The 17,667-nt window shown below is 39.6% G+C and overlaps 2 non-coding genes across 2 annotated transcripts; one reads left to right on the forward strand and one right to left on the reverse strand.

Moving 5' to 3' along the window:
- Positions 1-1,300: 1,300 nt before the first annotated feature.
- Positions 1,301-1,382, forward strand: Trnal-aag. The gene has a single exon. It is a non-coding gene; the product is annotated as a tRNA-Leu (tRNA).
- A 3,574-nt stretch (positions 1,383-4,956) lies between these two features.
- Trnal-aag lies at positions 4,957-5,038 on the reverse strand. Its single transcript has one exon. It is a non-coding gene; the product is annotated as a tRNA-Leu (tRNA).
- Positions 5,039-17,667: the final 12,629 nt, after the last annotated feature.

Consider the following 17,667-nt stretch of genomic DNA (forward strand, 5'->3'; position numbering starts at 1 on the left):
TTCCAAGATTTATTTATGTTTACCAACTGAATGAATTTAATAAAAGCATCTCAATATGCAACATCATGAAAATTGTTCAAAGTGAAGTCCTTCTTGAACGACACATTTTCCCATTCGAGTCAATACAGAATTACAAATAGTATTTATGGAATTTTGATTTACTGTCGGGTGATTTTGGCCCACCTTGTATATATATATATAATAATATTAATTTCTACCCTCATTATTTAACAAGTAGCTTGCTAACCAACCACATGGTTCCGGGTTCAGTCCCACTGCGTGGCATCTTGGGCAAGTGTCTTCTGCTATAGCCCCGGGCCGACCAATGCCTTGTGAGTGGATTTGGTAGACGGAAACTGAAAGAAGCCTGTCGTATATATGTATATATATATATATATATATATATATATATATATATATAATATATATATATAATATATATATATATATATATATATAAACAAACGGGGGGGTATATATGTGTGTGTTTGTGTGCCTGTGTTTGTCCCCGATGCTGGTGTGTTTACGTCCCCGTCACTTAGCGGTTCGGCAAAAAGAAACCGCTAGAATAAGTACTGGGCTTACAAAGAATAAGTCCCGGGGTCGATTTGCTCGACTAAAGGTGGTGCTCCAGCATGGCCGCAGTCAAATGACTGAAACAAGTAAAAGAGTAAAAGAATATATATATATGAGAGGGTTCTAGTTCGCTTGAGGCATTGTAATAACGAAGAAACTATTCTCTCTTTTTACACACACACACACACACAAGCTTTAGGTCGTATATCTGCGCGGCTAAAAACCAAAGTCAGCGATAAAAAGGATGAAAATAATGACTTTGGGTTAAGTAACAGAATAAGATAAATGTTAAATGGTTCCTGTAACTCAGCGAAACGAAGCCAGGTTACACTCTCAGTTTTCATTGACACTATGAATCATCAGCCACGATAAAGTGTTCGAAAATGCCGCCCTCTTTACAGAATTAACGTTGGCTTCGTTTCAAATTAAGCTGAAATCTCTAAATAACCATCATCGATACCAGCAAAAAAAAAATAACAACGTTCATAATAATTGTAATAATATCTATAAATTATAGTTGTTTATATATGATACATAAACATAGTGTATATCCTATGTATTCTGAGATGAAAATAAGCTTATCTGAATACGGAAATATAAATCTGTACCGTTTATTTATAATCAGACACAAGATGCTACAAGATACAATTAAACTAATTATAAATTTATGGCATATATTCACAATGATTTTATATATGTAATTTTAAGGCAAGTTAAATCAATTGGTAGCGTGGCCGAGCGGTCTAAGGCGCTGGTTTAAGGCACCAGTCTCTTCGGAGGCGTGGGTTCGAATCCCACCGCTGCCAAGTGTTATTTTTTTTGTTTGCGTTATGTTAATTTGTTTCATATGTTCTTTTATTCTTCTACTTGTTTCAGTCACTCGGCTGCGGCCATGCTGGAGTACCACTGGATCTTTTCCTTTTGAACGGCAGTTTTCAATACAATTTCTAGTTAACTAAACACTTTTAAACTTCGTATACTGGTAGAATGTGTCAAAATAAAACATTTTTTCTCTTGGATTTCTTGAGAAAATTGTAAGTTGTAAATTTAACGTAGTTTAATTTTTCGAATTTTAACCAATCAATGGCCTCTATTGAGGTAAAATCATTTGCTGCGTCTCAACGTATCAACGAGAGAACTGACTTGGGATTCGTCTTTACTATAAAGTTTGAGGTCATCCATGAATAACAAATGGCTGACGTTTTGTTGGTGGCTTTTGAATGCATACTCAGCTTTTGCTTTCCTCAGAATCAGTCTTAGTACAAAGATCAGTGGGGACAGGCAGTACCCTTGGAAGATGCCTCTCCTGATTTCTATTGTCCCTAAACTTCTTCCATATGCTGTCAGTTCCGTCCTCCACTTAGCCATACTTTTTCCAAGCAATCACTCAACATTTGATGCAATACCAAAGAGGTTCATACACTCCATAATCCAAGAATGTGGAATTATATTGTACGCCTTATGATAATCGATCCATGACATTGCGAAGTTAGTTTTCCTCCTCTTGCTGTCTCTAAGTACAATTTTGTCTACCAGGAGTTGATATTTGGTACCTCTGCACTTACGCTTGCAACACTTCTGCTCATGTGGCAGGACACCATTTTTTTAACCAGATGTCCGTACATTGACTCTGCAACTATTCCAGTCAATAATTTCCACATAAGCGGCAAGCAGGTTATCTGCCTGTAATTGTCTACCATATTGCCGTTTTTCGATGTTTTACAAGCACAACACTGTCCTACTCATTGTCAACCAAACTGGTGTTATTTGGTCACCGTTTAACAAGGTGTTGAGTTGTGCAGCTATTCATGCATGACATTCACCAAATCTTTTGATCCAGTAGCTTTGAACTCCATCTGGTCGTGGGGCCTTCCAGATGCCCATTTTTTTTTTTTTTTTGCTGATTTCCTTCACTTCCCAAACTGAAATGATTAGTTCTGCCTGTTTTGGACAGACTACTGTTTGTTTCAGTTCTTGCAACCATTCAGCATCCTTCTTGTGCTCCTTGTCTTTGCTCCAGATGTCACTCCAAAACCTTTCACCCTCAACATTGTCTGGTATCAACTTTTCATCTGTACACTCTCCATTTATTTCTTTGTAGAATCTCTTCTGATCTACTCTGAATAACCTATTCTGCTGGCATCCCTTCATTCTTTGGTCGTATCTTACCATCTTTGCTTTCTTTGCAATGAAGCACTGTTTCAGTTCCCCCATTGCTACTTTCAGGCCCTTTCTTTCAATATCACCCTTCCTGTCCAGTGCTCTGTTTCTCGTTCCCTTATAAGTTCTCCCTTCTTCTTTTCAGTCTAACACAGAAATGTCCTTCGAGAACATATCCAACCCCGCCTGTATTCTTCTTTTCCACCATGGAGCTTTTCTTTTGTCACTCCCATTATATTTCTTTTACTTGATTTCTTTTACTTGCTGCCTTGATCAAATTATTTGTTTCTGTGATGTTTCTTCTGATGTATTTCAGAATTTCATTGACATTATTCGTTTCTTGATTCAGTTTCCACTGATCAACCTTTTTAAGGTTGCAAATAATGTTGCTTTTATTATTATTATCACCACCACCACCACCACCACCACCACCACCATCATCATCATCATCATCATCATCATCATCACCATCATCATCATTATTATTATTATTATTAGTAGTAGTAGTTTCCTTCCATTATAACTTTATTTCAGCTGCCTTAGTACCAGGCATCTTCTGGAGGCCAAGAGTAGCAAGGGCAGTTTTGTTTTGCTCTGCACACTAAAATAATCACCACATTTATTCCATATTAGATGGAGAATGCTTTCTGTAGTATATGGGGTGTTCCCATCAAGGGAATCTTTTGTAGTTCATGGAGATTGGAGTTACCAGGGAGTTATTATTACTATTATTGAATGAGAGAGAAGAGCATGCCATCAAAGTGACACTGGGGTAAACTATATGAAGCTCAGTATACCCATCATGACTACCTGTTGGATAAGGGTACACCAGGTACATGCATCACAACCATATGTGCATGACATAGTGATCTTATATCAAAATAAACACTGCATGACCCTGAAGGTGGGGCCCAGTTAGAATTTTCTTCAGGTCAAGTAGCCCATCCCACTCAAAAGGTGCCTGAATAAGAGTTAAGGATATTGAACAAAACACTCAGGTTTCCAAACGTGAATTATTCAACCCCCAAAGAATTCCTCTCAACACATGGCTGTGATGCTCCCCCATTACTTCTGCTCGTGATCAGAGATGCACATATCATCAACCACCAAGGGACTTGCTCAACCGGTTACGGTTAAGCAACTGACAAGCAAATCTGTGGTATTGAGCAGAATATTTGCTGTAGCCCATCTTTTATGCCAACACAAAACAATGTACATGATAACACTTCCAATCAGTTAAGATCAGCAGCCATAAAAGCCACTGTCTGGTACTGCATTAGAGCATTTATCACCATCACCATCATCATCATCACCACCATCACCATCACCATCACTATCATCATCATCATCATCACCACCACTACCACCACCACCACCATCACCATCACCACCACCACCACCACCATCATCATCATCATCATCATCATCATCATCATCATCATCATCATCGTCGTCGTCATCATCATCATCATCATTCATCATCATCATCACCACCACCACCACCACCACCACCATCATCATCATCATCATCATCATCATCATCATCATCATCATCATCATCATCATCATCATCATCGTCGTCATCATCATCATCATCATCATCATTATTATTAGCAGCAGCAGCAGCAGCAGCAGCAGCAACATTTCGTCTGTCTTTGCGTCCTGAGTTGAAATTCCGCCAAAGTCGACTTTACCTTACGTCCTTTAAGGGTTCGATGAAAATAAGTGCAGAATGAGTACTGGGGTGGATGTAATCGATTCATCCCACCCCGCAAAATTGCTGTCCTTGTGGCAAAATTTGAAACCATTGTTATTATGAAGGTGGCGAGCAGGCAGAAGAGTTAAGCACGCCGGACACTATGATTAGCGACATTTCACTCGCCTAAACGTTCCAAGTTCCAATTCAAAGGTCGACTTAACCTTTCATCGTTTTGGGGTCGATAAAATAAAGACCATTCAAGCAATGGGGGTCGAGGTTATCGACCTTCTCTCCTCCCTCAAAAGTGAAGGATTATTATTTCGACGATGACGATGTATTCCCGCATTTAATATACTGGAAGTGGCTTTTCTTTTACACTTTTGCTCACAGACGCCTCGTCCCATTTTGTTCTCCATACGTCAATGATAATTATTCTAAAAGTGTATCGAGGAAACATTAGCGTACCAAATAATATTTTAAGAATAAAATATTTAAAAAAAATGAGGAAAAAAAAGTTAAGCTGGCAGCGGTGGGATTCGAACCCACGCCTCCGAAGAGACTGGTGCCTTAAACCAGCGCCTTAGACCGCTCGGCCACGCTACCTCTGCGCCAGCTGACAAAGATATTATAACTTGTTTCGGTAAAATGTGTCTGCTCTTTATAACAGCCGTCACTTATGCCTTAGTCAAATGTGGAACCAAATCTGATAAGAGGATATCGAGTTACCTCCCCGTAGACATCTTCACTTTGTCGGTCTCACCTTACTGTTATTACCTCCTACCACAATATCATACTGTTGGTACCTCCCCCTCCCGTCTCTCTCTCTACTCCTGCTCCCACTAAACATTCCTCTCTTTATCTTAATACCTCCCACCACAGCTGCACATTATTTATTTATTTATTTACTCACAAAGATGTCTTCTTTCTTTTATCGTCTGACTTTTTTATTTGTTTCATTCATTAGACTGCGGCCATGCTGGGGCACCCACTGCCTTGAGAGAAATTTTGGTCGAACGAATCGACCCACAGCACTTATTTTTTAAAAGCCTGTTGCTTATTCATTCGGTCCACTTTTGCCGAACCGCTAAGTTACGGCGACGAAAGCACACCAACGTCGGTTCTCAATCACGGTGGCGGAAGCACGCACGCACTCACGCGTACACACGCACTCACGCGTACGCACGCACTCACGCGTACGCACACACTCACGCGTACGCACGGACTCATGAGCACACACACGCACACACACAACGGGCTACTTTCAGTTTCGTTCTACCGTATCCAATCACAAATCTTTGGTCGGTTCGAAACTATTGTAGAAGACACTTGTCCAAGTTGCTGAGGGACCGAAGCTGGAATGCTCAACGCCTGCACATGTTCCTTACTCGGAAAGGTTTACGTTGTCGCTTAAATCATTAGGGATGGTCATGACCTCACATACAAGACATATTTAAAGTTCTTAATTAGAATCTTTTCGGTTTGTTTTTACGAATTTTTGTAGCAATTATGATGCAAGATATTTCTCTAACTCCATTTATATCGCAGTATACCACGTCTGTATAATATTTATACAAAGGTGAACACCGTTAATCGAAAAGTTAACCGTTAACCAAAAAGTTAACATCGTTAACCGTGAATCAGTGAACTCTTTAAAAATGTAACGGAAATTATCGATAAACCGTTAACGTTAATTTTTTTAATTATAGAGTAAATAAAATAACAAACAAAAAAGAACACAGGTTTTGCTTTAAAACCAAATAAAAATAATTTTATTTTGTGTCAAAACTATAAAATCTGTTAACTTCAATGGAATTAAAATTAACTCAAATTAATTAGTCCGAAAATGGTTTCCAAAGTTAACTTAAAAGGTAAATCGTTAACGGAAACGTTAACTTCGTTAATTAACAATTAACTGTTTGGTGCCCGGGTTTGTATTTCTATAAAATAATTTCTCATAGCAGACGATAAAAAACCCCCTATCAGATCGTGTATTACGATCGGGAAGCAATAACGGTCTAAGGGAGGTAATTAATATTAAAGTAGCAACAAGAGTTATTTACCTTTGACCGTATTTTTACTTCGCCTGCATAGAATTTCATTTCCAGATTATTTTTTTTAACTTTAAAATGAAATCAATCAAAAAGTTTGGGTTATTTGAGTGAGTTGACATTCCTTACGCTAACTTCTTAATTTTCTTTTGGGGGTGGGGTGAAATATAACCCAAAATGTTTATGCAAAATAGCCTAGTTACATCAAATTAAAACCGAAATAACTACCAGTTATTTTTGGCAACATAGAGCAACGTGAATCCAAAGGCGCAGTATTCAACGATACGATAATACTAATACTAATAAGGAACAGTGAAAACCTTCTAATGTAGTCCTAGATGTATTAGGGCAGAAAAGGATGTATCAATGAAGGCATGAAAGGCTCCCATCATCCATCTACTGGATCGATGTTGTCCTGGGGTTAAACTCACACCAACAAAAGTCAATGGCTGAGCATCACAATTAGTGTTCGATTTGGTAGAAAAAGCAGTCAAATCCCTTTCCGATCACATTATATAGTCCTGTAAAAAAAAAAAAAAAGGACATATTAGATAATGAAGCTACAATTATTGTAAAACGCTCTTAGGCCGAATAGTTAAAAAGCTTGGTTCGCAATCACAAGATCCTGAGTTCTATCCCACTGCGTAGCATTTTAGACAAGCGCCCTCTGTTTGGTCGGCCCAAGCGTTGTAAGTGGAAACACACACACACGACGGGCTTCTTTCAGTTTCCGCCTTCTAAATTCATTCACAAGAGCTAAAACAGTGTCGTTAAGCTGAGGGAAAAATTATTTTCCATACATTTAGCTGTTGTTTCTAGCATATCATGTGTCCTGGTAAGGCCTTGATATGTTTCGTCTGCTTTTTCTGGAGAAATCTACGCATGCGCAGACGACCATATTCAACAAGCAGGACATTCGGAGTTTTGAGGTTTTGGAAAGCGAGGGGCGGAGGGGAAAGGTTGGATGTTTTATAAGAAAATTTGAGAATTGAAAATGAAAATATTTTTCCAGTTTCGAATGTGTGTATGAGAGAGAGAGAGAGAGAGAGAGAGAGAGAGAGAGAGAGAGAGAGAGAGACCGAGAGACAGGGAGAGAGAGAGAATAAGAGAAATGGAAAGAGAGTGAAAGAGACAGAGAGACAGGGAACGTGAGAGGGAGAGTGATAGAGAGAGGAGAGAGACCGAGAGACAGGGAGAGAGAATTTTTAACCTCTCAGTTAACGCATGCGCATTAGTGAATTAGTTATCGTCTGCTCAGTGAAAACTTTTAAAATGTCCAACAAGAGAAGATGTAAATCCAGCAAATGAAAGGTAAAGTGTTTTTATATTTGTTTTCAAATCACCGTATTAGGGTTTATTGAAATTTTACCAACGTAATGGTAAAAATGGTTTCCACCTGTTCGTCGCCTTAAAAGATAAAAATATTGTTTTCCACTCTAGACACAAGGCCCGAAATTTTAGGAGAGGAGGCCAATGGAGTTAGATGGACCCCAGTATACAACTGGTACTTAATTTATCGAAGCCGAAAAGGACGAAAGGCAAAGTCGACCTCGGCGGAATTTGAACTCAGAACGTAGCGGCAGACGAAATACCGCTAAGCATTTCGCCCGGCGTGCTAACCATTCTGCCAGCTCCTCGCCGCCCTTGGTGTATAGAATAATTAAAATAAGAAAATTGTACAATAAACTAGCAGTATCGCCCGGCGTTGTTCGGGTTTATTTCGACCCTTTAGAATTGGAATTTTTGAAAAGTAAAAATTTTGCGTTATGCAGGTTGTTATTCTCTTTAAGTGAACATTTTTCTGGTTGAAATACACCGAAAAATGGCGACACAGCAGTGAAAAAAACCCAAAAAACTTTAAAATAGGGATTTTCATAGAAAAAAAGCATTTTTTTTTATGTAAATACTTTTTGGTGTTAACATGGTCCGATTTGAATTTTTTTCTTTTATGGAATGAAGAGCAAGCCTTCTTCTATCATACTCTCAATTTTGGTCAACTTGCGCCACAGGGTCTCGGAGGAGATAGTGTTAGTTGAAGGCTACCAAACCTGCCATACACAGACAACTTCAGCTTTATATAGAGAGAGATGTATCAAATGCCGTAGAATGGAGACAGAAACGGTTTGAACATGGAAGAAACTCACTGGCAACTTTTTGCTTCATTATTTTCATGCGAAAAGAGATATTTTCCATGGGAAATTAAACATCATTTGAAAGTTGTGGGTGTGACCTTTCTTCTCATATCGCTTTAATAAAAACCCAACTGTTACATATATGGATGGAAGCACTCCGTCGGTTGCGACGACGAGGGTTCCTGTTGATCCGATCAGCGGAACAGCCTGCTCGTGAAATTAACGTGTAAGTGGCTGAGCACTCCACAGACACGTAGTTCTCGGGGATATTCAGCGTGACACAGAGAGTGACAAGGCCGGCCCCTTGAAATGGAGTCGAGAGAAACAGCCGACCTCTGGCGAAATAAAGGAAGAGAGATGAGAAAGAATAAGAAGGAGAATGTGTGTATGAGAGAGAGAAGGAGGAGAGAGAGAAAGATAGGGAAAGAATGAGAGAAAACGAGAGACAGAGAGAGAGAGAGAGAATAAGAGAAATGGAAAGAGAGTGAAAGAGCAGAGAGACAGGGAACGTGAGAGGGAGAGTGATAGAGAGAGGAGAGAGACCGAGAGACAGGGAGAGAGAATTTTTAACCTCTCAGTTAACGCATGCGCATTAGTGAATTAGTTATCGTCTGCTCAGTGAAAACTTTTAAAATGTCCAACAAGAGAAGATGTAAATCCAGCAAATGAAAGGTAAAGTGTTTTTATATTTGCTTTCAAATCACCGTATTAAGGTTTATTGAAATTTTACCAACGTAATGGTAAAAATGGTTTCCACCTGTTCGTCGCCTTAAAAGATAAAAATATTGTTTTCCACTCTAGACACAAGACCCGAAATTTTAGGAGAGGAGGCCAATGGAGTTAGATGGACGCCAGTATACAACTGGTACTTAATTTATCGAAGCCGAAAAGGACGAAAGGCAAAGTCGACCTCGGCGGAATTTTTACTCAGAACCTAATGACAGACGAAATACCTATTTCTTTACTACCCACAAGGGGCTAAACATAGAGGGGACAAACAAGGACAGACGAACGGATCAAGTCGATTATATCGATCCCAGGGCGTAACTGGTACTTATTTAATCGACCCCGAAAGGATGAAAGGCAAAGTCGACCTCGGCGGAATTTGAACTCAGAACGTAGCGGCAGACGAAATACCGCTAAGCATTTCGCCCGGCGTGCTAACCATTCTGTCAACCTCGCCGCCTTAAAAGATATAAATGTTAATATACAAACACATGTACAGACATATGTATTGAATGCCGTAGAATGGAGAGAAGCATAGAAAAAACGGTACTACTTAAGAAGAGTGGTCCCGGTGCGCACACTCGCGTACTAGCGCATCCGCGCTAGCTAGTCGTGACTAGTCGATCCTTACTTTGTGTTTTTTGTGTTTTATTTATTTTGTTGCGAAAAGATCCAAAAAAATTATTCATTTTGTGTTTTATTTACTTTGCTAGGTATCTAGCGTGGATGCGCGTGTGCGCGCAACGGGACCACTCTTCATAAGTAGTACCGTAGATATATGGGTACTACTTGAGAACAGCGGCCCGCGTGCGCGCACTCGCGTACTCGCGCATCCGCGCAAGCTAGTCATGACTAACGATCCTTACTTTGTGTTTTTCTATGTTACCATTTACTTTGTTTAAAAAATTATTTTGTGTTTTTGTGTTTTATTTACTTTGTTGAACAAAAATTATTTGCTTTGTGTAAAAAAAATTATCCATTTTCTGTTTTATTTACCTTGCTAGGTAGTCGTTGTAGCATCGACTAGTCACGACTAGCTAGCGCGTACGCGAATGCGCGCACTGGGACCATTGTTCTCAAGTAGTACCCCAACCCCAGTCCTCAAGCAGAGGTGGGGGTGACAAGCACAGACAGATACACACACACACATACACACAAACACACACGACGGTCTTCTTTCAGTTTTCGCCTTCTAAATTCATTCACAAGGGCTAAAACAAAGTGTCGTTAAGCCGAGGAAACAATCTTTTCCATACATTTAGCTGTTATTTCTAGCATATCGTGTTTTCTGGTAAGGCCTTGATATGTTTTCGTCTGCTGTTTCTGGAGAAATCTACGCATGTGCAGACGACCATATTCAATAAGCAGGACATTCGGAGTTTTGAGGTTTTGGGTCTAGCTCTACTGCAGGTTCCCGCCACAGTTAGAGATCAGCACTTCTTTACACAGATGTCCTTGTCCATATGGATGTTTTATGAGAATTGAGAATTGAAAATGAAAATTTTTTTCCAGTTTCATAATCTCCGTATTTTTCCACATGGAGTAGAGAGAAACAGCCGACCTCCGGCGAAATAAAAGGAGAGAGATCAGCTTCTGTCACATTCCAGGGAGAAAAACTTGAAGTAGTTGATGGCTTCTGTAACTTAATGGACTAAGTCAGTAGCAGGGGTGGATGCTCTGAAAGTGTAGCTGCTAGAATAAGAATAGCCTGAGCAAAGTTCAGAGAGATCCTACCTCTGCTGGTGACTTGGTCCCCTAGGTAACGGAAGCTATCAACTACTTGTAGTTTTTTCTCCCTGGAATGTGACAGAAGCTGTTCTCTGCACATTTTCAGTGTTTATAGCATCTGAGCATTTGCCACATACAAAAACTATCTTCCCAGTTAGCTTCCCTTTGATATTGCTGCACCTCCTATGTGTCCAAAGCTTTCACTGGGTACATCTTATGAAGTTTCTACATACACCTTTCTACAGATCGAGCAGGGCCATCTACCTGAAGGGATTTGTGGTTTGTCTGTCTTCCTACTTATTAAGACTTTGGTTTTAGCTAGGTTGACTCTACATGTCAGTGAAACATGGGCTGTGACTGCTGAGGACATGCATAAACTTGCAAGGAATGAAACCAGTATGCTCCTTCTAGATGTGTAATGTCAGCGTGCATACACAACAGAGTGCAAGCATCCTGAGAGAAAAGTTGGATTTAAGAAGCATCAGATGTGGTGTGCAAGAGAGACGACTGCACTGGTATAGTTATGTGTTGCGAATGAATGAGGACAGATGTGTGAAAAACTGCCACACCCTAGCAGTTTAGGGAACCTGGGGAAGAGGTAGACCCAGGAAAACCTGGGATGAGGTGGTGAAGCACAACCTTCAAACATTGGGCCTTACTGAGGCAATGATTAGTGATCGGGACCTTTGAGATATGCTGTGCTTGAGAAGACCCAACAAGCCATGTGAGACTATAGCCCATGGCCCATGCCAATGGGTGTAACCAGCCCATTTATGAATACCCCTCATTTATTGGACATATTGGACAACCTTGCTTGTGAAGACCTATTGAGGCAAATGTCTGGCACTCATGTTAGTGGAACGTTAAAAGTATGTCTGAACATGGGGTGTAACCAGCCCACTTATGAGTACCCCTCATTCATTGGTTGCCAGGGCCACGGATTGGCTCCCATGCTGGTGACACATGAAAAGCACCATTTGAGTGTGATCATTGCCAGTGGCGCACGAAAAACAACTTTCGAGTGTGGTTGTTGCCAGTACTACCGGACTGGCTCCCGTGCAGGTAGCACATAAAAACACCTTTTGAGTGTGATTGTTGCCAGAACCGCCTGACTGGCCCTCATGCCGGTGGCATGTAAAAAGCACCCATTACACTGTCAGAGTGGTCGATGTTAGAATGGACATCCAGCTGTAGAAACTTTGCTAGATCAAATTCAGCCTGGTGCAACCTCTGGTTTGCTAGTCCTCAGTCAAACTGTTCAACCCATGCCAGCATGGAAAGCGGATGTTAAACGATGATGATCATCATCATCCTCATCATTTATCATCTATTGTCCATGCTAGCATGGATTTGATGGTTTGACAAGGGCTGGCAATTTGGAAGGCTACACCAGACTCCAGTGTGATTTGGCATTGTTTCTACCGCTGGATGCCCTTCCTAACGCCAACCACTCCAAGAGTGTAATGGATGCTTTTACGTGCCACTGGCATGGGTGCCATTTGCATGACACCAGTATCTGCCACAAGTGCGATTTTGCTCTGCGTGACATAATGCCAAACGTCTCAGTCATTCCCTCCGTGAGGCCTAACACTCAAAAGGAGCTCAGTCACTTTGCCTCTGTGAGGCCCAAGGCTCAAAAGGAGCTCAGCCACTTCGCCTCTGTGAGGCCCAATGCTCAAAAGGAGCTCAACCACTTTCCCTCCATGTGGCCCAACACTTAGAAGGTGTTTTCTCCATGAGATCCAATGCACAGATGGTGTTCTTTATGTGACACCAGCATCATCCACAACTACAATTTCACATGCCTTGACGGATCTTCTCAAGCACAGCATATCACCAAAGGTCTCAGTCACTAGTCATTGCCTCCGTGAGGCTGAAAGTTTGAAGATCATGCTTCACCACCTCATCTCATGTCTTCTTGGGTCTAGCTCTACCGCAGGTTCCCTCTACAGTTAGAGATCAGCACTTCTTTACACAGCTGTCCTCGTCCATATGCATCACATAACCATACCAGCACAGTCGTCTCTCTTGCACACCAATTTGGATGCCTCTTATGCCTAACTTTTCTCTCAGGGTGCTTACACTCTGTTGTGTATGCACACTGATATTGTATATCCAGCAAAGTATGCTGGCTTAATTTCTTTCAAGCCTATGCATGACCTCAGCTGTCACAGCCCATGTTTTACTGCCATGTAGCATAGCTGTTCACACACAGGCATCATACAATCTGCCTTTCATTCCAAAAGAGAGGCCTTTTGTTGCCAGCAGAGGTGGGAGCTCTCTGAACTTTACCCAGCCTAATCTTATTCTCACAGCTATGCTCTTGAGCATCCACCTCTGCTACTAACTTGGTCGCCTAGATAATGGAAGCCATCTTCTACCTGTAGCTCATGCCCCTGTCAGTTGATGGAGTCTAATTTCTGTACATTTTCAGTGTTTATTGTACCTATGCATCTTCCACATATGAAAGCTATTTTCCCTGTTAACCTTCCTCAGATATAGCTGCACATTTTATTCATCCAAAGATTTGTGATTTATCTGCCTTCCTACTTTCTAAGACTGTGGTTTTTACTAGGTTAACTCTAAGGCTCTTTGATTTTAGACCTTGCTTCCATTCTTGGATCTCCTTCTCTAGTTCTGGTAGTGATTCAGCTATAAGAGCAAGGTCATCAGTATAGAGGAGCTCCCAGGGGCAGTCTGTCTTAAATTCTTGTTATTGCTTGGAGGACTATGATGAACAAGAGGAGGCTGAGGACCAGTCCTTAGTGAACCCCTACTTGTACCCTGAATTCTTCACTGTACTTGTTGCCAAACCTCACCTAAATGACAGCATCCCTGTACATGGCTTGAACAGCTTTCACCAACCACTCATCTATCCCTTGTTTCCACATTGACCACCAGATAAGGGATTGGGGGACCCTGTCAAAGGCTTTCTCTAAGTCAAGAAAAGTCAAGTACAAAGGTTTGTCTTTGGTTATGTATTTGTCTTGCAGCTGCCTTACTAGAAATATAGCATCAATGGTGCTTCCCCCTGGCACAAAACCAAACTGCATCTCAACTAGACTCTTCCTAATTAGTTGGGCTATGACTCTCTCCATAACTTTTATCACCTGGTCCAAAAATTTGATACTTCTATAATTATTTCTATCTAAGGCATCACCTTTACCTTTGTAGTAATTGACTACAGTGCTGTTAATCCTTTGTGAATCACCTGATTTACAATACAGGTGACTAGACCACAACCCACACCACCAGATATTTTAAGCATTTCAGCAGTGATTCCTGGATATAGAGACAGGGACTTTCCCTGTCTTTATATCCTTAATTGCTTTATCTACCAAGGTACTGTCAATTTGGGTAGCTTCTCCCTCAATTGTGTCAATATTTGACAGGCTCTCCTCCTCCCATTCATTCTCCATGTTCAGTAGTCTTTCATAATGGCATTTCCAAGCCTCTTTTTTGCAGAATCATTAAATGCAAGTGCACCATCATCCATGCAGACACATAACATCTCAACTTTCTCTCACACACTGTCTTGCAATCTGAAACACTTCAGTTCATTGGTCCTCACAATGCTGAACATAGACGAACTTCTTTTCTTGGCTAGATATACTTGTCTCCTAGCTTCCTTTCTGACTATCTGATACAGGTCTCTGCTACCCCAACTCTTCCTGGCCTTCCAGACCTGTTTCTTTGCTCTAATGGCCTTGCCTACAGCAGTGTTTCACCACACCATGTTACCCTAGGTCTGGAGGGAATTTTGCACCAGCTGCAGATTTGGTTTGTGGCACTCAGCAAGCTGTCCCGCAGGAATTCCCAGTTGCCTTCTATGTCACAAGTCTGTAGCTCCTCTTCCCACTCATCAAATTTCTCAGTTAGGATGTCCCTAAATCTCTGATCACTCACACACACACATATGAGCAGAATATTATTATTATCATTATTATTATTAAGGCGGCGAGCTGGCAGAAATGTTTGCACGCTGGGCAAAATGCTTAACGGTATTTCATCTGCTATGTTCTGAGTTCAAATTCCGCCGAGGTCGACTTTGCCTTTCATCCTTTCGGGCTTGATAAATTAATTACCAGTTACGCACTGGAGTCGATGTAATCGACTTAATCCCTTTGTCTGTCCTTGTTTGTCCCCTCTATGTTTAGCCCCTTGTGGGCAATAAAGAAATAAGAGTTATTATTATTATATATGAGCAATTATTAAAACAGCAGCAAGCCAGCAGTTTCATTATCCCATCAGACAAAACTTTTAGTGGTATTCTGAGTTCAATTCCTGACAGGATCGACTTCATCTTCCATCATTTGGGGGTCAAAATACTATTCAAGTATTGGGGTCAGTATAATCCACTTGTCCCTCACTTCAAAACTTGCTGGCCTTGTGCAAAAAGTAGAAAGTGTTCTTATTCTGAGCATTTCCCTGGCCTTCACATATCAAAGTTGCTGATATGTAGGACATATTATTTATATGGGATGTAAACATGATATTGTGTTTCTTGAAGCAATCTTATGTGAAGATACTTGAAATGTAAACGTTAACACACACACACACACATAGCACATACATGTTATACAATAACCCATAAGTATTCCCACCGATGCCAGCATGGAATGCAGACATTAAACAATAATGATGTAACATAAATACTGCAATACATTTACAGTAGACAAAACTGAGCAGTATTTCACTCTGAAATGTATCAAGTATTAGTTTTATTAAATCTTCAGAAACTTTTATTTTTGTTTAAATGTTTTTTTTTAAGGTAGGGTGAGAGAGAATTCATAATTTGTCAAAATGGATTACAATAATAAAAGGTTGTGAACCACTGTAGGGAGGGAGAACAAATTAAAATTTTTAATTTTAGAGTCAACTCCCCTTATCTGGTGTATTTACTGGTGTATATTAAATTTTCTGTAACTGCCCGGTTGGGTAGTTAAAAATCCACCACATAATCACGGTCACCAAGGTTCAATTCCACTGCATGCCATCTTTGGTAGATTCTTTTTTTATCATAGCTTCATGTTGAATCGAGCTTTGTGAATGAAACTAGGTTGATGGAAACTGTGTGGAAGCTTGTAGAGTGGATTGTGCATTTACTTTAAAGCTTTAACCTCATCACACACTTTGTCATGCCAATTCTTTCTTGAGGATTACATTAAGTTATTTGTCTTTGTGCAATACTTGATCACGTATGCACTAACTCATTTTTCAATGTGTAAATAGTTCAGTTGATAGAAGTAAATACTCATCGGTGGAACCAGTGAGATTCACATACATCAACAAACATAAACTGAAGCATCAGAACCTCACAGTTCTTCTCCATCTGATCAGGGCAATATTCATATCACTATATATATATAAAAATTTTTTTTTATTTACATCTATCCATATAACAGCCTTAATAGCTTGCCTTTCATTTTTAAATTTAACTGACCAATTATATCGAAAGTTGGACTTTGGTCAATCCTATTATTGGTAATAGGTGGTTGGTCTTTATAACATATCAGTAAGTAAATAATTTGTAATTAATTGATGGGCATTTTATTAGGATAAACTATTAATTTGTACTATTAATATCATCTTAAGAACTATTATGATTACTTCTAAACGTTACGTCACTATCACTCCCACTTTTCCTAGACCTATTGTCGTATTCCATTATTGTAAAGTATTTTACTTTTTTATTATTATTTATACACCCTGTTACCCCTAAAGAAAGATTAACCCTCCCATGAATATTTCTAGTTAAGTCATTTACTCAATGTCCTGTAGCGTTACTCTACAAAATGGTATGATTTAAATATATTAAGCCTTCATTCTTCTTCTCGAGGCTCTTCCTCTTCTCTTTTCTTTTCTTTTCTCTTATGTATTTTTCTTCACTCTGATAAAGCTCCATGTTCCAGATCAGATGTTTTACAAAATATGACAAATATTATTCTCAGAATTTGCAATGGCAATACCATAGGACATTGGAAGCAGAAATGGCTGTCAGATGGGATAAAGTTTTATCTTAAAAAATAATAATCGATATTAGTCAATTGTTGTTGATCAAGATTTCTCCATTTTCTGCTTAATTTAACCTTGATACCTGATAAACTAATGTCTATCTTTGTCATTGCCTGTATCCTATGAGCATAATATGCTCACATATGTATGCCTAGGGTTGATATAGGTAATTATACTGGTAGTAAAATGGATATTTTATCCCTTAGACTGTTATTCCAACCGCTAACTCTACTAATCTTATATATATATGTGTTGTATGTATATATATATATATATATATATATATATAAGTCACAATATACACAATATATGAATTCAAGTAATCTGGTAGTACTCATAAAAAAAGCATTATTTTGAAGGATTTTTTGCATTTTGCATTATGCACAGACATAAGATATTGGAATTTTCTTATTGTTAAATAAAATTTCATCAAATTATTTTTCTGTCAATTATGACTTGATATGTGTAGGGGTGGGAATATTTTTGGACTAATGAATATATGTTAGTGTGCTGATGTGTTAAGTAAAGCACTGGCACAGTTTGGGCTACCTATGTGCATGTATGTATATGCATATGCATGTGT

The sequence above is a fragment of the Octopus sinensis genome, linkage group LG12, assembly GCF_006345805.1.
Source record: "Octopus sinensis linkage group LG12, ASM634580v1, whole genome shotgun sequence".
NCBI classification, from domain to species: Eukaryota; Metazoa; Mollusca; class Cephalopoda; order Octopoda; family Octopodidae; genus Octopus; species Octopus sinensis.